A 27,832-nucleotide genomic window follows, 5' to 3' on the forward strand; every position below is an offset into this window, starting at 1 on the left:
ATTAAAACATGACAAACAATATCAACAACTTCAGAAAGATTAATTTTTGTAAAAAATCTATCAGGTTTCTGAATGCCTCTACCCATTGTAAGGGCCTCAGATTGCCCATAGCAAGTTCTTTAACATCTCAAAAAGATACAGCCAGCTATGTTGTATCTTCCCCTCTCAATCTTCCCTCTTTTTTTCTTCAGTATACCTTTGCCTTCAACACATTGTATAAAAAATCTGCATAAACTATTTTACAGATATGATCTTCATCTGTATCCACTAATTTATCATTTCCTAATAATCTTACAATGTATTTATCTCTTGTTTTAACCTTATTGTTGTCTATTTCCCCCGCAAAACTGCTCATTCTGTACATGTAAACCAAAATGTTCTGATATTAAATTTTCTTCAAAATAAATAGAAAAGGTACTTACAGAAAAGAAATATTCCCATAGGAAATAATGGAAATTGTCAGCTCGTTATGCAAATGCTTGTCTGACGAATGATTTCTGGGGAACACCTTGTGTCAGGAAAGTGAGACTTAGAGAAGTTGTGGAGGATACAAAATACCTGGATGTAACAGCTGGGCCTCACCTTCCCTCTCCTCCTCCTTCCTCCAGATGTTAAGCAACTGGCCTGTGAAGGGAGTTGTGAAAATGAAATGATTAATCTTTTAGGAAACATTTTAGTGTATAGGAGCTTTTATGACTTGCATGTTGTGTGGGTGTAAAGTATTTGCTAAAAGGAAGAGAGCTTTACACTCCACCATATATCCCAGTGACTTAGGGCTGCAAACCATATTGGAACATTATCTTTCCCCAAGCTTACCTTGTTTCTTACCCTCCCTAATTCTGTCCTTCCATTCTGACTGATTTAAAATATTGGAAGCATAAAAGTACAATACATACCGTATTTTTCGCTCCATAAGACGCACCTGACCATAAGATGCACCTAGTTTTTAGAGGAGGAAAACAAGAAAAAAAATATTCTGAATGAAACAGTGGATGTATGATTTTTGTGGTTCATGCTGTGGCCACAGACATGTCATTTGATGGTGAGTTTGGGGTAGCCCAATGCAAAAATCCTGAGAATCCATGGGGATCCGTGCTTTGTAACCACGTTTTTGCGCCATTGCGGCACCATGCAACAGTGGATGCCTGATTTTTTTGGTGCAGGCTGTAGCCATGGACATGCTATGTGATCTGATGGTGAATTTGGGGTGACCCAATACAAAAATCCTGAGGGGGTCCCTGTGTCACGGTTTTTCTTTACAACAAGCAGTATATAAACTAATAAAACAAATGAAAATATACTATAATGTACTCAAAAGGCATATAGAAAAGAGAAGAAATACTGATGCAGATAATACAATAAACAATACATGACAGAACAACTGTTGTGGATCCATTTCAACTAATGCATCTTTTTCAGATATGATGCTGTTGATAATGGAGCTTCCAGAATCCAACGAAACATCATTGTAGAGCTAGGGAAGAGGTTAGCCTGTTCTCATACCTACTTCGAATCCACCCTATCTTTGAATCCATAACCCAAGCTCCGCTGGGTGGGCCCTGCCTTCCAGGAACCCCTGGGAATAGAAATTCAAAGTAAGAATTTCCATTTACCCTCAGAGGTTCCTGAAGGGAGAGTCTAGAGTGTCTAGGGCTATCATATCTTGAACGCGCCCAATCTAGTCTGATTTCAGAAGATAAGCAGGTTCAGGCCTGCATAGTATTTCACGGTAAGAATTTCCATTTTGTGTCGGTGGAAGAAAATTGGAAGAAATTTAAAGTCTATTTACAGAAACATTGTAAAATTAAGGAATGTTAGAAGGAGGCTGGAATGAAGTTATGTGGCTTTAGCAGAAGTATTATAAAGGATTAAGTAAAAATAGATTGCTAATGGATGAAAGGAGGGAAGGTAAAGTTACATTGTATTAGGATAAAAACTGGGAAGGATTGAAAGGATTTGTTGAAATAGCTAACTGAACTAGAATACAAAAAAGGGAGGTGCGAGGAGGTCAAGGAAACAAGCAAATGAAAGATAAGCTATGGGAAGGTTCGTTGTATTTTTCCCTCCATTTTTTTGTTTTTTCTTTTTCTTTTTGGTTTAACTGTATCTATTTTTCTGTTTGTTACAAGTCTGTGTTTAATTTGGTGTGTTCTCTTTTTCTTTTTGTAACCTTTAAAACCTTAATAAATATTATTTTTTTTAAAAAAAAGAATTTCCATTTTGTTTGTTTGTTAGGGAAAATATTACGAACTGTATCAATCAGGGGTTGGAACCATGACACTCTCCCTTCCTTGCCCCCAGAATTGCCTATAAAGCATTGGCCTTTAGGGTGCCATCGTTTGGCAAGACCCACCTGAGTTGAGTGGCTTCGGATACAGCCAACGTCAAGTCCCCATCCCCAGTGCAGCTGGATACACCAATGTAATTTGCTCAACTGGAGCTCAGCAGATGGAGCTGAAGATGTCTGGGCAGAAGGATTGTTTTGGGATCATGGTGAGAGCAGGATCAAAGATGGGGGACTTTGGCTGGACCCTAAGCCCATGTACCTCAATGATACCCCCGCCATATTGCTCTCCTTAGAGTTAATTGGATGCACAGTTGAAATTACAGAGATTACAGCATTTAGCCACCACTTAGTAAGCCTAAACACAGTTTATTTTCACTTCTCCTTATGATAACTTCAGAAACCACTTGCAAAATGAATTAGTTTCCATTTCCCAGACTATATAATAGAAGGGTATGTCAAGCTCATTTTCTAAATGTCCTCATTCCCTGCCCATTGTAATTAAATTTTAAAAATTAATAAGAGTATTAGTGCAAGAAACCTAGTGCATCAATCCTTTCATCCTTTTCTTGAATTGCTTCGGAAGATATATGTAAGAACATTTTTTTTTGGTTTCTAAATCTGGATGAAGGAAGCAGAACTGATGCACACAGCCAAAAGGAACGCCTTTAATTATGCACAGATGGTCCCATTATTTCCATTAAAAACGTGTTTCAGATTTCTTATTCCGTGCAGTCCAGCAAACAGAACAGCACTGTCAAATCTGTTACTTTCATATATTTAAAACAAAATAAGAAAATTCCTTCCAGTAGCACCTTAAAGACCAACTAGGTTAGTTCTTGGTATGAGCTTTCGTGTGCATGCACACTTCTTCAGATACACATCTGAAGAATCTGAAGAAGTGTATCTGAAGAAGTGTGCATGCACACGAAAGCTCATACCAAGAACTAACTTAGTTGGTCTTTAAGGTGCTACTGGAAGGAATTTTTTTATTTTGTTTTGACTATGGCAGACCAACACGGCTACCTATCTGTAACTTTTCATATATTTAGATATTAATAAATGGAGAAGGTAAATCTAAGACTGGATATGGAATATGTGGCACTTGAGAAACAGTGCATGCAGTGCACATGTGTCGTCTGCTGAAATAACCTACGTGGAAACATAAAAACGGGCTAAATAATAATAACCAGGGCTTTTTTTTCTGGGAGTACAGTACTGACACCTTTCTAGAAGAAAGCACCAATAATAACAATCGTTTTGTATAACAGCATTATTATACCTTTAGTTTTATTTTCCATTCTTTTCCTCATGCTCCCCAGCATGGATTTTGCCTTTCCTGCTGCTGCCACATGCCGGGTTGCCTTCATTTCCGCCCTCCCCACCAACCTGCCGTGATCACTGGCTACTTCTGTGGGAACCATGTTTGTCTTTCTCTCTTGCCTTGTTCACATATAGAGGTGGGGGGGGGGAGTCTTCTTTCTTTTATATACATTTTTATTGGTTTTTTTACATATAATTTCCAACAATCATTTAACATAACTTCTGATCTTATACAATATTTTAGACTTCCGTCAACAATCTCTGATGATTTTCCATTTTTTATCACTTATTCTGCATTTCTTAATTTCTCTATTACTCTTAATTATCATTAACTAATCATTCTCTTCATAGTCTTTCTTGCAATATTTCAAATAGTCCTCCTTACAGAACTTCTTGCAGTCCTACTAGCGTAATCTGTTCATTACAATTGCTTTTCAAATAGTTCATATATTTACTCCAGTCTTCTAAGAATCTCTGGTCCCGCAGGTTTCGAATCCTTCCTGTTAATTTATCTAATTCTGCATAGTCCATTAATTTCATCCGCCATTCTTCTTTTGTCGGTAATTCCATTTTTGTGCCAATAATATTCTTGCTGCTGTCATTGCATATAAAAACAACTTACTCCTTTCTATTAATATCATCTCCTACAATGCCAAGTAAAAATGCTTCTGGTTTCTTAATAAATGTATATTTCAGCATCTTTTTCATCTCATTATATATCATTTCCCAGAAGTTTTTCACTTTTTTACATTCCCACCACATGTGATAGAAAGTTCCTTCCTTTTCTTTACATTTCCAACATTTATTACTTGTTTTATACATTGTAACTTATTTCACAGGGGTGATATACATAATTTTCATCACATTCTCTTTCAAAGCATTGCAGGGGGGAGTCTGTTTTCTTGCACCAAAAGTGGGCATCAGAGAGCTCCCTTTTCTCACCTTACCACATTCTGCCACTTTTGGCCCCCAGTCTGGATTAGTGCCATTATCAGAGCTGAGCTGGGAAGAAAAGTGCCTGGAGCAATGGATCTCAGAAAGGAAAACAGGAGGGCTGATTCCTCCTCATCCATGCACAACCTTTCTTCAATAAAATTAACACCTCCCCCATGTCCTTGAACAGGACAAAATGGTCAGTTAACAAATGTAGCTGCCTCCTCATATTTGACGAGGCCTTTTCTTCCACAGAGCATAAGGAGTTTTGTATAGAAGTCCTGTCCTGAGGAGCAGTTTCCTCTTAGTGCTTTTCTTGACACTCATTGGCATTTGAGCTCCGTGAAGCTTAAGCAAAAATCATGATCAATACCTGTACGACCCAAGGTCATTTTTCTCTCTCGTACTGCTATTTGTATGAGAAGAAAGAGCAACAGTGCAATGTTGTTATTTCAACACCCATTTGACTATTTTTTTAAAACGTGGTTGTGGCAGGCTTTTCATAACATAGTTTGCAGTCCTTAGAGTTAGAGGAGTGTGTTTGCTAGTACAGTAAGCTTGTTTCATTGCTTCCTACTTTCTGAAGAGTGTAGATAGGACCAGGCATCTCTGTGTAGCGCTAAGGGCTACACCAGTACCGTATTTTTCGCCCTATAGGGCGCACTGGCCCATAGGATGCACCTAGATTTTTTTTTGGGGGGGGGGGAATAAAGGGGAAAAAAATTATTCCCCCCCCAGGCGCGGGGGGACCCAGAGCGTGCAGCTTTAGCATCGCTCTGGGAGCTTGCGGGGCTGGGGGAGAGGGAAGCCCGAGCTCCAGAATGGGACCAAGCCGGTGGCCTTCTAACCAAGTCGGAGGACAGCAGGAAAGGTGCGCTGCACCTCTCCCGCTGTCCCCTGAGTTTGCGGGGCTGGCGACGGGGAGGGGAGGCTTCTCCCCCCCGCCAGCCTTCTAACCAAGTCGGGGGACAGCGGGAAAGGCGCGCTGTGCCTCCCGCTGTCCCCCGAGTTTGTGGGGCTGGCAGTGGGGCTCTCCAGGCTTCAGCGAAAGCCTGCATTCGCCCCATAGGACGCACACACATTTCCCCTTCATTTTTGGAGGGGAAAAAGTGCATCCTATAGGGTGAAAAATATGGTAATATGCAGCCCTTATCAGCAAGACCAGGGTGGTACATCACCGGGGTGGCAGATGACTCCATTGTGGCAAACTGTCCATATTGTGCTAGATTTTCAAAAGGCAGTTTAGCTGCCAAAATGGCCAACCTAAACTTGGTGCTGTCTTGCTCCTTGTGGTTTAATTGGACAAATTCCATTAAATCACTCAGAAGCCTCTAGCTTCTGATTTTCACAAAAAGGCCCACGATGGACAGTCAAGTAAGAGGTCTTTATAGTTTTGGAATTTGTTCCTGTTCAGAATTTTCCTAACCTGAGTATTTTTGAGTGAAGGTTCATTCTAATAAACCTTAAGTTTCCTAGACATAAAATAATTCTGTTAATGAAATTATGGGGGGGGGGGGCTACTGGGTTGTTGTTTTTATTTTTATTATGTATTTTGCGGTTTTATATCTTGGTATATAAATTCAATAAATAAAAATAATAATGATAATAATAATGATAATAAAATAATAGTAGTAGTAATAATAATGGTAATATTAATAGTAATAATAATAATAATAATAATAATAATAATAATAATATCTGCTACATTTGTTTTAAAATGATGGGAAACTATGCACATATAATTACAGTATATAAAATGCGTTAGGGAGTGCCTAGTTTAAAACCATAGATTCCTCAATACAATTAATTACTATCTTCTGCTATTCATTCACATTCTTACTAATTAGTAAGTGCTTTAGGTGGCATAAGTTTCTAGTTGATTTCATTTCCTCTTAAATATTTGCGTTTTGGATTATTTTCTCTCCAGATGCATTAGTCTGGCTTTCCAAAGCTGAATTTTTCTTCCAGTTATTCTCTTGCTTCGCACCATTACATGGTTGGTTTAAAATGTGATTACTCCAATTCCTTTAGTTTGTGGCCTCCTTCAAAAGGCATTACAGTTAAGTAGAAAGTGTGAACATACTTTGGAAATATTGTAAACTTATTTCTTCAACTATCACCAAAGTGAAATTGTTGCTTAGGTCTACTGGGAATATCTGCCATGTTCAGCATTGGAGCTGTGTTGGGCCATTCTGAAATCAGGGACCTTGTGACAACTGCCCAAATATGCTTAGGTTCTTTTTGTGTGTTGGGTGTTGAGGTTTTGCTTTTCTGGAGCTGCTGTTACATAAACACTGGTGACTTGTTCCTGCCTTTTGGTTTTCATTTTCCTGCTGTTGCAAGGGATTGTAACACCCTTGCAAATATGTCTGCAAAATCTCCTGGCCTGTGATATGTGGTAACACATATCAGTGTGAGTCATTTGACAACAGGCTGAAAGGAGAAAAAGAGTCTAATTTATTCCCGTTTATCATAACTTCCATGCCTGACCATCTAGAAGCAATTGATAAGCCAAGGGTGAGTGTGTTTATTATTCACACTAGGGAAAGCACAAATGATTTTTTCTTGCCTCAAACTTGATGCTTGGTTTTATAATATATATCTGCCCTCCTTACTGACTCTTGCACCATAATATTTAATTCTGCATATGCCGCTTCTTCCAGGAATTAAGGCTGCCAGTACTTTTCTCTCTTGATAATCAGCCATAAAACAGAGTTAAACAGCATGTCTGAAAAGGAACACTGTTGTTTGCAGGGAACTGTAGCTCTGTGATGTCAACACCCTTAACAAACTATAGTTTCCATGATTCTTTGGGGGAAGCCATGACTGTTAACATGGCATAAATGTACTTTACATGTACAATGTGGATGTGATCCAGTGCTCTGTGGCCCCTAGCCAAGGTCTTTTTTCCTACTACTGTGTGTTTATACTAAATATTGCATTATATATCTCCTGACACACAGAGAGAGATATCTATTAGATAACACCTTCCAGGAAAAATATGTCGAAGTTACTGCTTGGTGACAGTAATACAGCCATTTTGCATTTTTGAAGCAAGAAATTTTCCTCAAATTTTTAAGGTAGTCATACTGGTGGAATTTATTCTCCAACCTCCTGAAGTATTGAAACGTCTATCAGAGCTTTCTATCACAGCATTTTATTTATCTTTGCCTACTAAGTTTACTCTGGGAGATGTTAACAAGTGTGGTTCACAACATAAAAATACAAAAAGAGAACACAAAAGTACATAATAAAACAGAAACCAACACAGATTCACAACATTTATCTGTTGAAATGGTACTTGGTTCAATCTTTCTATCTAATGTGTCTTCTTGTTGGAGTGGGGGAACTTTTGTTAAATTTGGCTCACAAACCATTAGTGTAGCTCAGTTTGTAGGATTCAGAGGCAGCAAGAAAAAGGAAGTAGAATGGCTGTTCCCACTGAAGAATAGTTTGTTTCAGGTGTGCAGTCAGCTGCTAGACCATTGGAGGTCAAAGCTGCAACACCTACAGACTTTATTTATTTTTCCAGAAAGAGGTCTGCATACCCTAAATGTAAACAACTGAAAGCATTAAAATGCAAATGACTGAAGCTTCCCAGTATAAGATGGAAGGGCACACAACCCACCAGTATGTTTTCCTCTTCAGCCTCCATAAAATGAACAACTATACTCTTGCTTCTTTCAGTGAAGCTGAGGCATGAGACATTACTGGAGAATTGTCTGCAAGCATCTCCCCAAGTTAACTCAGACATCTGGAGGTGAATTTAGGCCAACTTGCAAACCCATGTGGAAAACATCTGCTGCGCTTTCTCTCTTGGCAACTGTTTACGCCATTGTCTCTTGCTCTGAAAAGTCTTGGCTGTGTCTGCACCATATATTTAAGGCACACGACTTCCCCTAAAGAATTCTAGGAGCTGTGGATTGTATTCTTTGAGATTGTATTCTTTGAGAAGGGTAAGCTGTCAAGAGGTATAGAGGCAGCAACCTCCTGTCTTTCATGCAAATTTTGATGACATACATATACGAACCCCACTGCATTGATTTCCTTAAATATTCTATATTACAGCAATGTACCAGAAAATATGTATTAATGCAATGATCTTTTCTTTGCAAATAAAAGTCAGCCTTTCCTTTAGAAATAAAACAACAACGAAGGGCAGAGAACAGCTTCTACATGTTCACTTTCTGCCTGTGACTGTAGTGAAATGCTTATAATCTTCCCTTCTAGGAGACTAAAATACTGGTTCACTCTTTTGTGTAATGAAATTATCTTGAGAAAACCAACAAGCTTTATTTCAAAAACAAATTGGATTGCTGTATCTCTATAGATTTCCTCCTAAGTCTGTTCCTTACTGAAGTGGTCCCAGGCATTTCCTATAATCTAGCAATTTGCATACATTCATTAAGCTAAGTGACGGGGGCATTTGAAGAGGTTTTTGTTCGGTGCCTTACTGCATCTTTATGCCAAGCAGTGTTTAAAGGATGTGGCCTTCAATTTGCCAGCATTTATTTTAAAAGTCCAGTAGAGGCGCTTGATAGTTGAACATTAGAGAACTGGCGCAGCATAGTGGACTAAGAGACGGAGCTATGCATTAGAAAGCTCTTGGTCTCCATCGGACCTCTGCATGTTCTGGCTAGACGGCTTATGGCAAGCTGCTCATTTATCCTCAGACTCCAAACTTCACTTTGGAGATAATAAGGTGAAGGTAAAGGGATCCCTGACCATTAGGTTCAGTCGTGACCGACTCTGGGGTTGCGGCGCTCATCTTGCTTTATTGGCCGAGGGAGCAGGCGTACAGCTTCCGGGTCATGTGGCCAGCATGACTAAGCTGCTACTGGTGAACCAGAACAGCGCATGGAAATGCCGTTTACCTTCCCGCTGGAGTGGTACCTATTTATCTACTTGCACTTTGACGTGCTTTCAAACTGCTAGGTTGGCAGAGCAGGGACCAAGCAACGAGACCTCACCCTGTTGCGGGGATTCGAACCACCGACCTTCAGATCGGCAGGTCCTAGGCTCTGTGGTTTAACCCACAGCGCCACCCGCGTCCCCTTTGGAGATAATACTCACATTCTATACATGGTTTTATGAAGCATTTGGAGCCAGTGGCGTAGCGTGGGGGGTGCCAGGGGTGCCGGCCGCACCGGGCGCAACATGGGCGGGGGGCGCACTCGCACTAGCAGCTCTCTGCCCCTACTAAAATCCATGGGTTAGGGAGCCTGCGCTCGCTCGGCTTGGCGAGGAGGTTGCGGAAGGGGGAGAGCGAAGCCTTCTGCCGCGGGCAAAAAAAGGAGAGGAAGCCAGGCGGGCTGGCGGGGGTCTGGCTGCGCCTGCTGCTGCCGTTGCCGCTGCTGCCGGGCTTTGACAGCTTGGCGAAGCGGAGGGAGAGGAGCTTTATGGTAATTGCGGCTCTCTCTCCACTGGCCGCGCCGAGCAGGGAGTCTGGCGAGGGGGCGGGAAGAGACTTTCCCCCCTTTTTTCCACCTCGCCTGGTCAAAAAGGAGAGCGGAGTCTCCTCAGGGTGCCCTCAGGCAGGGCAGGGCAGGGCAGGGCAAGGCAAGCAGAGCGAGGAGGAGAGAGAGGGGAAGGGGGGGGGGAAGCAGCCAGGAAACGCCGCGGTGTGGAGGGGGAATCAATTAAGGAGAGAAAGTGAAAAGCCTTGGAGAAAGGGAAAAAAGGAAAGAAAAGAGGCAGCTCCGGGAGAGCGCGGGGGAAAGAGAAGCCTCGCTGCTGCTGCTTGGGAGAGTAAATTACTGTACTTGCCTTGCCCCGGGTTAGGGGGCGCAAATTACTTGCCTTGCCCCAGGTGCTGATAACCCACGCTACGCCGCTGTTTGGAGCACTGGAAAGCACAATGCAAATGGAGCTTTTAAAAACATTAGTTTAGAAATGGAGAAGAACATTAATTCTCAGCCGGCTTCATGCCTACCTTGGCATGCCAACCACCTAGTTTTTTGCTCACAATGGGAGACCTCCTGGCAACTGTGTCCAGTTCAAGTGGCCTCGTTCTTCCGCAGACTCATTTTGGTTGAAGCACTTCTTCACCCAGCATATAGTTCAACTGGAATTTGCTACCATATGAGGGAGTGATGTCCCTCAACTTCGGTGGCTTTAAAAGAGCCTTAGACAAATTCATGGAGGATGCTGTTGCTGGAAGTGTGCTTCTGAATACCAGTTGTTGGAAACCACAGGAGCTTTTGCGCTCAGGTCCTCCTTGTGAGCTTTCCATAGGTATCTGGTTGGCCACTGTGAGAACAAGATGTTGAGTGAGATGGGCACCAGCCTGCTCCATCGGGCTCTTCCTGTTATGTACTGAAGTTCTCACCCTGGGCCAGCAGGGGGATACTGTAGATAGCTATGCAGATAAGGGATTGAAAGTGACCTTCAGTGATTGGATAGTTTTAGAAAGTTGTTACAGTAACGTTGTAGTGGAGCTCTATATAAGCAGGCTGGCTGAACCCTTCAGTTCAGTTCTGTCCTGGCCTGTGAATAAACAAGAGCTGTTTGAAGAATCGCTGTGTCGTCTGATATCAGTCTCAGTCACTTTTATTGCACATAGCCAAAGGCTGCTGCAATGTACACATAATTATTTGACAATTAAAAGAAAATATACTGAATTGATAAAAAAAAAGACTTAAAACATTTATATTATTAAAACGTTACGTACTCTAAACAAAGCTATAAAAATACCCCAGTGTACAAATAAAAACATTAAGCTATAAAATTCATAAGCTAAAATCATCACATGGTCACTAATGTTAAAAACAATATCAATTAATACAGTGTGCAATTTATACTCAGAGTGTGGTGACAAAGATAGAGCATAGCCTGAGGTAGATAGATAGGATCAAATAAATTCATCACCTTTACAGTTAATGGCTACCTTGGCTATATAATTTGCTCTAATTTTCCTAGCAGCAGTTGCAAAAAATGCTACCCGCCAGGTCACATACTTACCTGTGTCTGCAAGGAGATATAAAATCATGTCAAGGGGGTTCTGGCCAGGGGACCCTGTGTCGTCTGATATGTTCACCCACAACATAACACTTACATTGGTTGTAGCTAGCATGGGCAGCTGAATCCCTAAAGTGATTCCAATTTGGACCATGACAAAGCGTGTTCTCCTTCATGGAGAGCACATGTTGTGGTGGGGGCTGCCAGGACACTCCAAAGTTGGGGGGCGGGCTAATTGATCGTTGGCCACTGATGTGATTGGGCTTCCCTTGTTGTTGGGAAGAAGTTAATGTTGCCATTTATTGATTGACAGCCAGAAATAGTAAAACTCCTTGCACGAGGCTAGGGCTTCCTCTTTTCGCCCGTGCATTGGATTGCCCGTCCCTCCCTCCCTAGAATAGGGTTGTTCGCTTTGACCTTGCTATGCCTGTCATGGGGTCGTCTGCTTTGGAGCAGGGGCCTGGTAGGAATTTTGTCCATCTGGCTGATTGGCTGGGGCCATTTGGTTTTTGCCTACTGCGTAGCAAATCGTCACAACTTGTAAGGTTCGCGGTTAGGTATTGGTTTATGGTTTGGTTGGTTGAGGGGCATGGATTGGCTGTGCCTGCCCCTCTAATGCTGCTGCTGCAAAGGATTCCGTTAAAGGAATTGGGAGCTAACTATTGCTTGTCCACTCTGTCAAGGGGGCTCGGGCCATAGCAATGAGCTCCTGGTTGCATTTGGGGTGAGGGCAGGTTCCCTGCTCCACGTAACCCCCAAGTGTATTCCCCCATTCTGACTTTCGCAGGCGTGCGGAATGTCAGTCTGTCCCCCATGGGGGGCAGATAGTCGCAACCAATGCCTACGCAACCACTCACATTTTTGTATTTTAATAAAGTTGTGGCCAAAATTATGCCAAAAATCTTAAACAAAAATTTCTGTGTGATGTGTGAGTTATTGGGGTGGACCTGGGGACCTCGACACGCAAAGTTTTCCCCACTTTCAGCAATGCAGTGATTTTCTAGTGGTTTTAATGACCCAGGGTTTATAAAGCTGCTTGCAGAATAAAACCAATTAATACTTAATAAAATGATTTGTTTTTTTTATTCCTACTTGTATCTCACTCTACCCCCAGGGCTCAGAGTGATTAGCATGGACAAACATGTTTCCCCATGTTCAAAGATGAGGCCGTGGACTCCGCAGAAGTCGGGTGGGGAATTCACATTTCTTCTACATTAACTCTACTTTCCCAGAGGACTCAGCACAAGAAAAGACCATCTGACCACCATGTTCCCATCTTGAGAAAGTCATGCTGCCATCATGTTTCCACACCCTCGTGTTCCCACTGGAACCCTTTTCAAGGCTTGTGTGTGTGGACCATGCTGAATAGTAATATAAAATCAATCTAATACCCTTGTGGCCTGGATCTTCAGCACATCTGAGATGTATCTGAGATGCTGCCTGCAGGCTAAAGAGGAGGGATTGACCTGAGAAATAGGCATGAAAAGAAATGTTTGTGCTGGGGGGAAAAAACTGGTCAGCCTAACTATTATTGTTACTATTATTATTTTATTATTTCCCGCCCTTCACCTTAAGGACCCAGGCCAAGTTACAAGATGGCAAGCAATTTAAAACAATTAGGAAAAATAAAAAATAAGATAGGCCCTAAAAACATGCACATTGAGTGTCAAAAGCCACTTAAGAGACTGTTGTAGTTAAGGGGTACAGTGGCGCCTCGCAAGACGAAAAGAATCCGTTCCGCGATTCTCTTCGTTTAGCGGTTTTTTCGTCTTGCGAAGCAAGCCCATTGACGGCTTAGCGGATTAGCGCTATTAGCGGCTTAGCAGCTTTTAGCGGCTTAGCGGCTTAGCAGATCAGCTGATAAGCGGCTTAGCGGCTTAGAAAAAGGGGGGAAAGGGAAAAAAAGTCGGAAAAACTCGCAAGACATTTCGTCTTGCGAAGCAAGCCCATAGGGAAATTCGTTTTGCGAAGTGCCTCCAAAATGGAAAACCCTTTTGTCTAGCGGGTTTTCTGTCTTGCGAGGCGTTTGTCTTGCGGGGCACCACTGTATATAAATTGCTTAAATAAATCCATGGTAAATTGAGGAGTGTCAATGAACAAAGGACAAAGGTTTGTGGCTCCCAGTGAGGGACTCCATTGATTCTCTGAACCAAATAGCTACCGCACGGCTGAGCCTTCTGTAGGCAAATGCCTTTCTGCTTTTCATGTTAACTTCAATGGAATTCTCTTTGTAGTCCTTATATTTCTCATCTGTGAAGTTCTGTCACTGTGGGGATTCTGTAAAAGGTGCCACAAGGTATTCTGTCGTTTTTGTTTCTCTCTGTGACAGTTTTTGAATGTTGATCTGAATTCAACATTAAACCTGGGGAAATGGTAAGCAGGCATATGGGTTTTATCATCATTGAAGTACAATCTCAGATTTGTGTTCGCAGTGACTGAGCATAGAAGTATAAACTGGGGAGGAAGATAATTTGTAAGCACTGAATGTCTTGTAGCTCCTGGAATGTTTTCTAGCCTTGGTAGTTCTAAGGAAGTGTCCCATCCCCCCAAATTAGATCAAGATTTGTGAAGCCTTGGGGGGCAAATAACTTTTCACTCATGCCTACATGCACAATTTTGCACTCAACCACTGCAGATATGGACTGTACGCACATAAAAAAAATAAGTTGGAATTGCCATGCCCAGTCCTATAGCTAGGATCAGACCAGAGGGGCATTTTTTCCTGATTGCCCCTACCCAGTGTAACAGAAGCTGAGTGAAGAGGGTAAAAAAAAGGAAACAATTATTTCAGATACTTTTGGCTTTGGCAGGTTAACCCTGTCCACCCCTTCCACCATTTGGTCTTATCCTGTATTTGAAGAATCTTGTCTCTTTCCGTCATTGGCAGGTGGCTGGTCTGGAGCACTGTATTTTTCACATACTCTTGGGGAAACTGTGGTGTTATAATAGAGGGCAGCTTGAATTTTGGTCCACAAAACAGGCACAATTTTAAATGTGTAGTTTTCTATCCTTTATTCAAAAGCAACATTTCATTCCCTCTTTTAATACCTTTTCAGTTGTCTTTGCGAAAGGCTGGAATGTTGTTATATTATTGGGTGGTAAAGCTAAATGAATAACTACAGGGAGCTTTGTGCAGGACATATGTGAGATGCTTTGGTTCAAATCCAGATTTGGTGCTTTGTAAATCAGCCCCCACCCTAGATCTGAGGTGCTTCATAGGTTGGCTCAATTCCTCTCATCAGTCTGAGCCCATGTCTTCCTCCATCCATTCATTTCCTTTCCTTTTGACAGAAGTGGAGGAAATTTGCAGGCATGTTAGAACCTCTAGAATAGATATAGCCTGTTCAATTACCAGCAAATAGATCCAGGATGTTTGTGCTCAACACATTTAAATTATTTTTTTTAAAAAAGAGAAGCCTCTCTAACATTTTGGGGCAGAATTAGATGAAATTTGTGGGCATGAATTGTGGGAAATTTCAGAAAGATGCTTGTAGTGGTTTTTCCACATGGACCGTCATTATAGTTTTTGGGATCTGCTCAATTGCACCCTTTCATTATTGGGAAATTAAACTTTAGCTATAACTCTTGTTTTATTTTGACAAAAATGGATGAAATTTGCAGGATAGCTGCAGTGTTTTTTCTGCAAGCTTTTTGGGGTGTTTAAACAAAGGTTCACTTTCAGACAAATTTCCCACAAAACAATGTAGGAGCCCCTGGGGCTATTTGTCTGAAAGTAGCATGAGAGAAGGTACCCTTAGGTATGCAGTCAAATAGCTCCAGGGGCTAGGAAGTTTCTAGGAATTTAGAAACTTGACCTGTCAGTCACAATAGAGATTTCACATTGACCTCTACCCACCCTGTCCTGGTACAGTGGTGCCCCGCAAGACGAACACCTCGCAAGACGGAAAACCCGCTAGACGAAAGGGTTTTCAGTTTTGGAGGCGCTTCGCAAAACAAATTTCCCTATGGGCTTGCTTTGCAAGACGAAAATGTCTTGCGAGTTCCTGCGGGTTTTTTCCCCTTCCCACCCCTTTTCCTAAGCCGCTAAGCCGCTTATCAGCTGATCCGCTGATAAGCTGCTTAACAGCTGATCGCTAAAAGCCGCTAAACCGCTAATAGCGCTAATCTGCTAAGCTGTCAATGGGCTTGCTTCGCAAGACGAAAAAACCGCTATACGAAGAGCCTCACGGAATGGATTAATTTTGTCTTGCGAGACACCACTGTATCTTCCTTAGGCTTAAAGGAGACCAAGTATTTTGCTCTTTGAAAACTGTCCCTGTCCTCAAAGCACTGGGATTGGTACATGCTGGTAAAACCATCCCTTCTGGTTACAAGCTAGACCTGTCAGTCACAAAAGAGGCCCCTCCCACTCTTGATCCTCCTTAAGGCAGAGTTATAGATTTTGATTTGACAAACTTCTTACATCTCTCCACATGTCCTAGCCTTAACAGTTAAGCTGAGAAACACCATTTCACTATTCACATAGGCTTGTCTGTAGCTTTTTTTATTTCAAGAGAAAAAGTCAGGATCACCGAATCTGCAAAGTGCTCAGGGGTTTCTGCCGCAACACATGCCTGGCCTGTACGGATTAGCCCCATTTTGCAGAAGTCCCAAATCTTTCCAAAGCACCCCACCTTTGCTCATTATTTAGGGTTCATATCAATCTTTTGCACATCTAATATGTAGCAAATAAGGAAGAAGAGATGTTGCAGACTGGCTTGGATTGAGTAGGCTCAGTGGACTCAATGGACTTACCCAAGTGTAATGGAGTGTGTGAATGTCTCCGCCACTATTTGTACTTGATGTACAACATGTTCTGCTGTAAGAAAGGATGAAGCGCAAGGAGAGATTATCCAGTCTTTTTAATTCAAAAAGGATTTTAGGATCTAAGTAGCTTCCCCTCTCCCCACTTAGATCTAAAGAACAGGTGGATTTGATCACCTTCATTTGATCTCTAGGAGCTTAAAAGGGCCAAGAGTTTAGGAGGAATGGATTATTTGTAAGAAAAGACTAGAGTCAACCAGACGAAATCTGAGATTAGGTTTGTTCGTCTTTAATAATATCATTTATATTTCACCTTTCATCTTGCTCTCAGAGATCATTGGAGTAGGAATGTATCTGGTTTTTTTAAATGGGAAAATAAGTGGAATAGAGAACTTATCAGGAAAGATAGTTAGCTTCAGTCATTCTTAGATTCAGCTACTAGCTGTCCCCTGTTTGGCACCTCAAAAAACTGAAGTTGGATTGTCATGTTTTCCTCCTCAGGCAGTCCCAAATCAAGGGATGTAGCTATTGTTGTTGTTGTTGTTTTTTGGGGGGAGAGCCTATTTATTTTGAATTACCAATTTATTTTGAGGAGGATCTATAGGAAATATGAAATTTACGTTGGCATCATTGAACTACCTAAATTTGGATCAGCTTTCTTTCCTCACCTCCCAGATTTGTTTAACAACATCATTCTGGGCAGGGCAATCACAGAGATCTTGCCCAAAATTCACCTTGTGGTTATCCCAAAGCCAAATAAGAACCTGGAATCTCAGGATGAGGTTAATGTTAGATGGATTTGTAGCTTGTTGACTTGACTCAGCCCAAAGACTTTCTTATCACCCTGGAGAAATGTGGTCAGAATACTGCCTGTCCAATTTCCTACCAGGGGCATTGACTTTTTGTTACTGAAAGCTTAAAATCTGGACCATTTCATGCCCTAAAAGGATGCATGTGTCTGAAATCTCAGCAAAATCTGGTTATTTGGGGGAGCGCTGAATTGTCAGAGTGTCCAGATAGTTCCTATTCCCAAACGTTTGGCAGAAGATTTGTAACAGAGTTTGAGCAGAACAATTGAACCCTATGGGCTACCGTACATCCTCTGGAGGATTGGGAAAAGGGATGTGTTGTACAAAAGATAGCAATCATGAATGCATTTCTTTTCTAATCTTTAAAAATATGTGTTTAGCAAATTTCCAGACATTTGAAAGCCACTGGAGTTATACAGTGGCTGAACTGATGTGAAGCTATATGTGGGTGGATTTCGTGGGGACAGGTTTATTTAAATTCAGAAAATAAGATACTTTCCATCATCTCAGCATTGTCAGCCAGGTAAAAATTAACTCAATTATTTATCAGTCATACATCTGCTAATGAGTCCTGACAGTCTAAATTGACTCTCTGTCAGGAACTCTGTCGCCAACTATTTTGTAATACCAGCAATTACCCCAGAAGGACGTCGTCACTCTAGTCTTTATAAATGTAAAGCAAATGCTTTTTTATTTTTGTAATGCTTTCAATTCTAGGCTGCTATCAATTTAATTACATTTAATTAGTTTGACAATAAAGAGCCACTGTCTTAATTCCCCAGCCTGGTTCTTGAAATTCTATTCCTAAGAGAAATGGCTCGGGCTGCTGATTAACAGCTGAATAGGTTTTTGCGTGGGATAGTGGATGTGGAGCCCACTCTTCATGGCTGCCATCTCATTGTTCCACAACTAACATAACAAAAGCAAAAGTCTCTATATTCTTGCTTCCCGCACGCACTACACATTTTCTCCAGAAGCTATTGATTACTAGTGTGAGATGGACACTTTGCAATATGCTAAATTTGAAGGAGTTTCCCAGTAGTGATGTATGGAAGTGAGAGCTGGACCATAAAGAAGGCTGAACGCCGAAGAATTTATGCTTTTGAATTATGGTGCTGGAGGAGACTCTTGAGAGTCCCATGGACTGCAAGAAGATCAAACCTCTCCATTCTGAAGGAAATCAGCCCTGAGTGCTCACTGGAAGGACATATCCTGAAACTGAGGTTCCAATACTTTGGCCACCTCATGCAAAGAGAAGACTCCCTGGAAAAGACCCTGATGCTGGGAAAGATGGAGGGCACAAGGAGAAGGGGACGACAGAGGACGAGATGGTTGGATAGTGTTCTTGAAGCTACAAACATGAGTTTGACCAAACTGCAGGAGGCAGTGGAAGACAGGAGTGCCTGGCGTGCTCTGGTCCATGGGGTCACGAAGAGTCGGACACGACTAAACAACAAAACAACATAATCAATAAAAGAGTTTAAACTAATCATGTTCTAAAATCATGCCGAAAAACTAGGATACAGGAAAAGGGGGCGGGGGATAGCTTGCTGAATAAGACAGGAGCAGAGCTAAGGCTCTAGTCCCATGGAAGGAAGGTAACCAGAAGGGCAAAATGGTCAGGCACGAGGCCAGTCCAGACGTTTGGCTGTAGGGGGTGAAAGTGGTACCCAAAGGAAAAGGGAAGCCAACAAGAGCCACTTACTCTAGGAAGAGAAGGTGAGGTGGTCAGAAGAAGAAGAAGGGAGTTTGTAGAGCTTTGTAAAAGTTCCAAGAATCAGAAGAAAAGAGGAAATGGCGAGGATAAATGTTTCATTTTGACAATGAGTTGCTGTGGATAGTGAGGGAAGGAGAATGTGAGATTTGGGACTGAGGCGCCCAAGGAAGAAGAAAAGACCATTGCGTGGGGAAGAGTGAGAAGTGGTCTTCTCAGGAAATGGGGACATGACTGAGCTTAACAGCAAACGCTAGGGGAAAGGGAGAAGAAAAAATGGGGATTTGGCCAGTTGATGGACTTGCCAGAGATGGGAGATTTAATAATACAACCATAGAATGGTATTATTGGAAGGGACTCTGAGGCTCATCTAACCACCTGTAATGCAGGAATCTCTACTAAAGCATCCGTGACAGATGGCCACCCATCCTTTGCAAAAAAAAACCCCTCAAATGAAGGAGAGTCCACCACCTACTGAAGTTGTCCATTCCACTGTTGACCATCAGGAAGTTCTCATGATGTTTAGTCAGAATCCCTTTCTTGTAACTTGAAGCCATTGGTTCAGCTCCTACCCTCCAGAGCAGGAGAAAACAAGCTTTCTCCATTATCCACATGACAGCTCTTTAGATATTTGAAGATGGCTATCATATATCCTCTCTTCCAGGCTAAACATATCCAACTCCCCCAACTGTTCCTCTGTGGCTTGGTTTCCAGACCCATGATCATCTTGGTTGCCCAGTTTTCCTGTTCTATGAGGTCAGGGAGAGAGGAAAGTGTGATATTTTAGGTGATCATATTTTGGCTTAACATTTCCAGAAAGGAGTCTAATGCTCATTTGTTTACTTTAAATTTACAAATGATAATGGAAGATAGCATAGATTTGATGGGTATTAGTAATTAATTATAACTGATCTTCTACAGAGCCGTGTGGCGGGGGTGGGGCGGTGTTAGCACAAAGAAAAAATGGCCAGCACCTGTTTTTTTAAAACACAGGACTTATACATAAAGAGCCCCAGTAGCAGAGTTAAAATCTCTTTTGTTATGCAGATTTACTGAAGCATTGGAGTTGGTTTTTAAATCTTCTTTTGATAACGTTCCAGCTCCTGAAGGCAGTTGGCTCCCTTTCCCCCCTTTTCCAATAAAACAGACCACAGACTGCAAGGTTAGTTTAAAATGCTTTACTCACAGTTATTAGGTTTCAGACTTGCATTTTACTTAATAGCAGTGATAAGAAATGTATGTAAATGTTCTTTGTTGAAAATGCAGCAAAAGCTGCCTCTGAAACATATCTAAAGCAGAGAAAGCTATGTTATGGCATGTCTACTCTGTTCCAATGTTGCTTGAGAGAGATCGGAGAGACCAAGAAAAAGTCCCACTTCTTCCCCAAGTTGAGTGTGACCTAGGTGAGTGTTTTCTAGAAATTTACAGCTCTGTGGTCCTTAACCCCTTCATTTACTAACTAGCAGAAGAATGCATTGTTAGGTTTGCCAGGCAATCTTCCACAAGATTCATGTTGAAGGAGACAGTAAGCAATGGATTCACCAGGAGCGATTGCAACTCAACTTGTTTGAAGATGCCTGTGTGGATTCTTGTAGCGGGAGGAGTAGCTGAGATTTTATTATAATTTTATATGTCCAAGTTTTTTATTCAGGGTCTCTGGGGAGAGTCACAACAAAGGACTTATGCAGAGGTAAACAAAAGTGTAAACTCAACTACCTTAATGATAGGCACATAAATACAGTCATACCTCAGGTTGAATGTGCTTCAGGTTGAGCGCTTTCGGGTTGCGCTCCGCAGCAACCCGGAAGTAACGAAGTGCGTTACTTCTGGGTTTCACTGCTTGCGCATGTGCAGACGCTCAAAATGATGTCACACGCATGTGCAGAAGCTGCAAAACACGACCCATGCATGCACAGATGCGCCGTCGCATCTTACGTTCCATTCAGGATGTGAACGGGGCTGCGGAACAGATCCCGTTCACATCCCGAGGTACCACTGTATGTGCATAGAAGCTGGAGGCCGAGGAGAGGACAGAGGGTGAAGAACTGAGAGCTGGGCCTTTTCCTATCCTCTGGAACACCTGGGAAACTCAACAAACCTGCTTAACTGGGTGTAGAGAGGGCAGCTGAGTGGGACATAGTGGGGGGGGGGGCAGCCTGAGGAAGGACCACCCACCTTGGGCCTGCCCATAGAAGGCAAGTTTCCAGGAACTCTTGTCGCTGTGAGACTTTTGTGGGTGAGCTGAGAGCTTGTTTGGACTCTGGTGGCTGAGAGGGAAGGTGTGTCAGAAGGAAAATGAATTGAGATTGGGATAGAGATAGGCAATTTTGTTTTACTGTAACATTTTTATATGTAACTATATTTTTTAAATATTTTACTTAAGTTGTCGGTTGTTTCTTCAGCTTTTTGTACACTGCTTGGGGAGATATTTTTTAAATATATTAAGCAGTATAGAAACTAAGCAATCAAAAATACAGTGGTGCCTCGCAAGACGAAATTAATCCGTTCCGTGAGGCTCTTCGTCTAGCGGTTTTTTCGTCTTGCGAAGCAAGCCCATTGACAGCTTAGCGGATTAGCGCTATTAGCGGTTTAGCGGCTTTTAGCGATCAGCTGTTAAGCGGCTTATCAGCGGATCAGCTGATAAGCGGCTTAGCGGCTTAGGAAAAGGGGGGGAAAAGGGGGAAAAACCCGCAGGAACTCGCAAGACATTTTCGTCTTGCGAAGCAAGCCCATAGGGAAATTTGTTTGGCGAAGCGCCTCCAAAACTGAAAACCCTTTCGTCTAGCGGGTTTTCCGTCTTGCGAGGTGTTCGTCTTGCGGGGCACCACTGTAATCAATCAATATATAAGGGTTTACATAAGTGACCCAAAGAACTAAACCAGGGCACTGTCAGTGTAAAGCCAGTCCCAGCAGAACCTCTCCGCTGGCTCACTCTCAAAACTAGCAGGTCTCCCTGAACCTTGATCTTGCTGCTGGTTGCAGAGAGAAAATTGTTTCTGTTCAATCACCTCAGCTCTACAGCAGTCTTCTCAAAATGGCTGCCTGTGCCAAAAACTCTGTAAAAATAATAATAATGGAAATTCTCAGTCCCCTTATATCGGAATGCCCCTGTGAAGTTTGCATCAAAAACTGGGCTTGATTTTGGGCCACTGCAAATTGGACATAATTTCCAAGAATCTGATAATTTCCATATTAGTTTATGGTGTGTGTGTGTGTGGGGGGGTAGCATCATAATAATATAGAAAAGGGAGTTAGTCACTTTAGGCGAATATTGCACACGCCAAAGAGAAAAGTATCTTGCAGTGGCAGTAGGAGTTAATTTCATTCTCATCACGAGAGTACTCAGAGGGAATAGCGCCTTGCCTTAGCTCCTGTGTTATTTCCAATAAATATGGAAATAATGTCTCAGTACTTCAACCTGTTTGGAGATCTCATGGGAAATATCACAAGATTACGTGATGAGTTTGAAATTAATTCATGGAACACACTCTAGTCCTTTTTCTGTGTTTGCTTGCCGGGGACAGTAAATACCTTTGTCCAAACTTGGCATTGCACTTTGCCTACAATAAGAGTATTTATTTACATAAATAATGGAAAAGTAGAAAATGTAGCTTTACAAAATCAAAGGACAACATCACATGGCAGTGTCCTGGTTTTATTTCTCTATTTAGGTAGCTTTGTTACTACATTGGCCAGCCTTCCTTTTTTAAGAGCTATTCCTGATTTGTTGGTTATTTCTAAGGTTGTGTGTATGTGTGTTTCACAACAAATGAATAAGAACTATAGGAGAAAAGAGAGAGAGAGAGGTTTTTGTATGAATATATGCTCCCAGGAGGTGATGGTATCTGTTCCTGTGTTGTTTCTGGTCTCACACACTTTTCTTAAGAAATGTTCTTTTTATTTCAGGTTTCACTGGAATCTTGGGTGGTTTCTCTTGCTGAATACAAAAATATATCTTGCTGAAAGTAACTGGCTGAGAAATATCTTCACCTTAGAGCCAGCATTGAAAAGTAAGTGGTCAGAATTATTCCTTCCAGTGATGACATTTAATATATTAGTACTGTTGCTGTTGTCACCAGCATTGTGAAATGTGTATCTGTTTCAAAGCACAGTAGTTATGCCCTTTTGAGTAAATGGCTCTGTGTTGTTTGACAGAAAAACGAGGTATAAGTTTTAACAACCATCACCACCACTCCCACCCCAGCAAAAACATTTTTGCTTGCTTACAGGAGGCCTTGCTCAAGGTCATCCTCTGATGGCACTGGACACCAGTCAGGCTGGCAAAAATTAATCCCTCCCTTTCCCCTTTATGTTGGCAGGACTGTGGAAAGCTTGGTTCATTTGTTCATGTTTGGTGAGAATGCCCTTACGTTACAAACTTTTGGGATAGAGTATTCTCCATGATATCTGCAACTACAGGCCAACCCCTTTCTCCAAATCCTGCCTTCACCCAACTATCTTTGAACATAGACTTAGTCTCCACCTTGTGCCCCAATGAACTAGTAGGCTTCCTACTGACTGCAGCACGATTAGCGATAGCTCAGCAATGGAAGAACCAGACTGAAATACCCTTGAAGGTGTGGGAAAATAATATCTGGGTTACAGCAATGTCTGAGCATCTCATCAGAGACAGTAGGGCAGTTGAAAGGCATAACAAATAGAGACTCCTTCCAAGAAACGTGGACCCAATTTTTTTTATTGTGTTAATGGCCAAAATCAAGACCTTCTTATCCCAAGTGCTCCATATTCTCAGTGGAGGGGTTACTTAAAGTAATATGTTTGAATGCTGAATGTGTATGTCCAGAGACAATGGATAAAACAATGGATAAAACAAACAATGCCGGATAAGTGTTGTATTTGCATAAAAACCAGTACAAAATTGTTTAACATCAACCACCACAACCACCTCTTAATGGAAGATGCACATTGTAAAAAATGGTTTTGAACAACTACACAATGTTTCCAGGGTTTTAGTATCTTATGGTTGAAATAGCCAGAAAAGTAGAAAAAATGTGGCTGGTTTTGAGTGAATTCTTTGCCGCAGAACGGCTTGCAGTCGTGGTTTTGCTCAGTTCCCTCTTCTTGTGTATGCTAATTTGTCCTCCCAAGCATTTTTATGCCAGGCTGCCTTGTATGTTCATCTCAACAACAATAGCATTTTGGAGTGAAAAGGAAACCGTGCTTGTTTCCCCATTATAGCAAAAAGAGTAAAAGAAAATCTATGCATATTTTCCCCAATCAAATTTGAGTCTTCTGCCTGTAGGAAACAGACATTCTGTTACAAATGGGGTGAAACTCATGTTGAATTGCACTGATAAAAACATCTCTGCAAAAAAAGGATCTTGTGAATAAGGTTGCAGTTCTCCTAGTTCAGCTTCATGTGCTATATGTGGTTGTCTCCCATACTTTTGCAAACAGAAGATTATTTAGAGCAGAAAGAAACCCAAAAGTAAATGAAAAGGCAGGGATTGACGGCCTCTTTGGAAAGCCTGCAAGAACAGGTTATTTTTAGTTGTTGACAGCTTTCAGATGCCTTTAGGGTGCTGTAGGGAAGAGGAAGACCAAATGTGCCAAGGAGCCATGGATCTATGTTGCGGAGAAACAGATTTAGGATGGCAGCGAGAAAATACTGCATGTTAAAATGAAAACAGAATGTATTATGCAAGGTTGCAAATGGGAATGGCACATTTTATTTTTAGTAATTAAAAAACGTAAGATTTTAAAATTAATGAATGCTAGGAAAAGGTTGGAATGAAGTTATATGGCTTTAGTAGAAATGTTATAAGGAATTAAGTATAAATAGATTAATAGAGTACAGTGGTGCCCCGCAAGACGAACGCCTCGCAAGACGGAAAACCCGCTAGACGAAAGGGTTTTCCGTTTTGGAGGTGCTTCGCAAAACGAATTTCCTATGGGCTTGCTTCGCAAGACGAAAATGTCTTGCGAGTTCCTGCTGGTTTTTTTCCCTCCCCCCCCCTTTTCTAAGCCGCTAAGCCGCTTATCTGCTTATCCGCTAAGCCATCAATGGGCTTGCTTCGCAAGACGAAAAAACCGCTAGACGAAGAGACTCGTGGAACGGATTAATTTCGTCTTGCGAGGCACCACTGTATTAAAGGGAAAAATAAGGTTAGAATGTGTTAAGATAATTATAGGATAGAAAACAGAGAAGTAGTTTGTAGTTTTAAATTGGGAAAGTAATAAATATTATTTAAAAACAACAACATAAGATTTTGTTTTCTGATTAGTTTTAGTGAATAATGAAAACAAGCTTATGTTTTTAAATAAAGGGGCTGCACAGAACTCTCGTTCAGTAGTGGGGCCAACACTTGGGTCTGGCTGATCATGTTGGTCAGCTCTTATTTATTGCATTTTGCTCGTTCTTTCCCACATTTTACCCTATGTCCCAAAATGGTACCTGTGACTGTCAGGCAGGCAGGGAGCACACCGGCTGTTCCCACATTTGGGGCAGGGCCCTTCCCAATCCCTACAAGACAAAATGCTGGCCAGCTAGCTCTGCTTTGCCTAGTAAGGTTGCGTGTCGAGGTCCCCAGGGCCACCCCAATAACTCACACATCACACAGAAATTTTTTTTAAGGTTTTTGGCATAATTTTGGCCACAACTTTATTAAAATACAAAAATGTGAGTGGTTGCTTAGGCATTGGTTGCGACTATCTGCCCCCCATGGGGGACAGACTGACATTCCGCACGCCTGCGAAAGTCAGAAAAGAGGAATACACTTGGGGGTAGCGACGGAGCAGGGAACCTGCCCTCACCCCAAATGCAACCAGGAGCTCATTGCTATGGCCCAAGCCCCCTTGACAGAGTGGACAAGCAATCGTTAGCTCCCAATTCCTTTAACGAACTCCCTTGCAGCAGCAGCATTAGAGGGGCAGGCACAGCCAATCCATGCCCCTCAACCAACCAAACCATAAACCAATGCCTAACCGTGAACCTTACAAGTTGTGACGATTTGCTACACAGTAGGCAAAAACCAAATAGCACCAGCCAATCAGCCAGATGGACAAATTTCCTACCGGGCCCCTGCCCCAAGAGCAGACAACCCAGGCATAGTAAGGTCAAAGCGAACAACCCTAAATATGGGGGGGGGGACGGGCAATCCGATGCACGGGCGAAAAGAGGAAGCTCTATGCCTCGTGCAGGGAGTTTTAGCATTTCTGGCTGTCAATCAACAAATGGCAACATTAACTTCTTCCCAACAACAAGGGAAGCCCAATCACATCACTGGCCAACGATCACTTAGCCTGCCCCACAACTTTGGAGTGTCCTGTCAGCCCCCACCGCAACACGTGCTCTCCATGAAGGATAACATGCTGTCTCAAAACTAAGCAGGCCAAGGATTGTTCTAGCTCTCCATTCTCTGCCTCACCTGTGAATTCACAGGATCATAGAATCATAGAATCATAGAGTTGGAAGAGACCACAAGGGCCATCGAGTCCAACCCCCTGCCAAGCAGGAAACACCATCAGAGCACTCCTGACATATGGTTGTCAAGCCTCTGCTTAAAGACCTCCAAAGAAGGAGACTCCACCACACTCCTTGGCAGCAAATTCCACTGTCGAACAGCTCTTACTGTCAGGAAGTTCTTCCTAATGTTTAGGTGGAATCTTCTTTCTTGTAGTTTGGAACCATTGCTCCGTGTCCGCTTCTCTGGAGCAGGATAAACAACTCAGGCCTCTTATACCTGGAAGACCACCTCCTTGCATACAGACCTTCCTGGGTATTAGGATTGGCAGAGGGCACCCACCTGGTTGTTCCACTACCCTCAGGCGCTCGGTTTGGGGGGGGGGCAGTAGAGGACATTCTCTGTGGCTGCCCCTAAGCTGTGGAACTCCTTCCCCACAGAGATACATCAGGCATTTTTTTAAAGCGTATTTACAGAAACATTGCAAAATTAAGGAATGTTAGAAGGAGGCTGGAATGAAGTTATGTGGCTTTAGCAGAAACGTTATAAAGGACTTTTGTCCCTTGAAATGTATATTTTAGGACCTGCCTTATTTCTGGGTTTTTTTTTTTTATTGATACAGCAAGAAAAGAAAAAAGAGAAAACACAAATACCAAATTACACACAGGAATAACAGTAGATACTGAATTTTCTTAACAAACAATAAGACATGAATTGGTCTTAACACTAAAGACCCAACCTCCCATCTATTCCATATTTCGATTTCATATAACTTATTGCCAGTACACACTTCTATCATTATTAAACGTTTTCTTAATATATCTTAAGTCTTATATCTGCCTTGCAACTGTTACTGAAGTTCCTCGAATGCTGCAACCGAATTTAAACTACTATATTATATTTCAAATATTCTTTGAAAACCTCCCATTTTGAAACAAATTCCTGTTTTGATTTATTCTTTATTTTTTCCAATAGACCGTCTAATTCTGCATACAGTGGTGCCTCGCAAGACGAAATTAATCAGTTCTGAGAGTCTCTTCGTCTTGCGGTTTTTTCGTCTTGCGAAGCATGGCCATTAGCGGCTTAGCGGCTATTAGCGGCTTAGCGGCTATTAACGGCTTAGCGGCTTAGCGGCTATTAACGGCTTAGCGGCTTTAAGAAAAAGGAAACAAACTCGCAAGAACTCGCAAGACGTTTCATCTTGCAAAGCAAGCCCATAGGGAAATTCATCTTGTGGAACGACTCAAAAAACGGAAAACTCTTTCGTCTAGCGAGTTTTCCGTCTTGCGAGGCATTCGTCTTGCGGGGCACCACTGTATTCTGTCAGCTTTTGGATCCAGTCTTGCAATCTTGTATAGAGGGAATTTCATTAACTCTTATTTCTGTTTTTAACATGGTGTTTAATGGTTGCAACCTGCCCTAGGACCCTGGGGTGGAAGGTGAAGGGACCGGGAAATCACCATGCCCTTCCTCTATCCTTCAGCGTAGGCAACAATTTTGTTGAAGGAATTAGGCACCTGCTCCACTTTATCCATGATGTGCATTAAACAGACATCGTTTCTCCCATCGTGTTTGGCTTGGCTGTAATAAATTGCAGACCAAGAAAGGGAACGGTAATGAAGCC

At 42.1% G+C, this 27,832-nt stretch overlaps 1 protein-coding gene across 6 annotated transcripts in view; it reads left to right on the forward strand.

The window, feature by feature from the left end:
* Positions 1–27,832, forward strand: part of ENOX1 (ecto-NOX disulfide-thiol exchanger 1) — a 288,744-nt gene that overhangs the window by 57,296 nt on the left and 203,616 nt on the right. For all 6 annotated transcript variants that reach the window (XM_079983576.1, XM_079983583.1, XM_079983580.1 and 3 more), the window contains exon 2: positions 22,691–22,794. The gene's annotated coding sequence lies outside the window, so the exon portion shown is untranslated. The remainder of the gene's footprint in view (positions 1–22,690; positions 22,795–27,832) is intronic.

Source organism: Podarcis cretensis (assembly GCF_951804945.1).
Source record: "Podarcis cretensis genome assembly, chromosome: 7".
Classification (NCBI taxonomy): domain Eukaryota; kingdom Metazoa; phylum Chordata; class Lepidosauria; order Squamata; family Lacertidae; genus Podarcis; species Podarcis cretensis.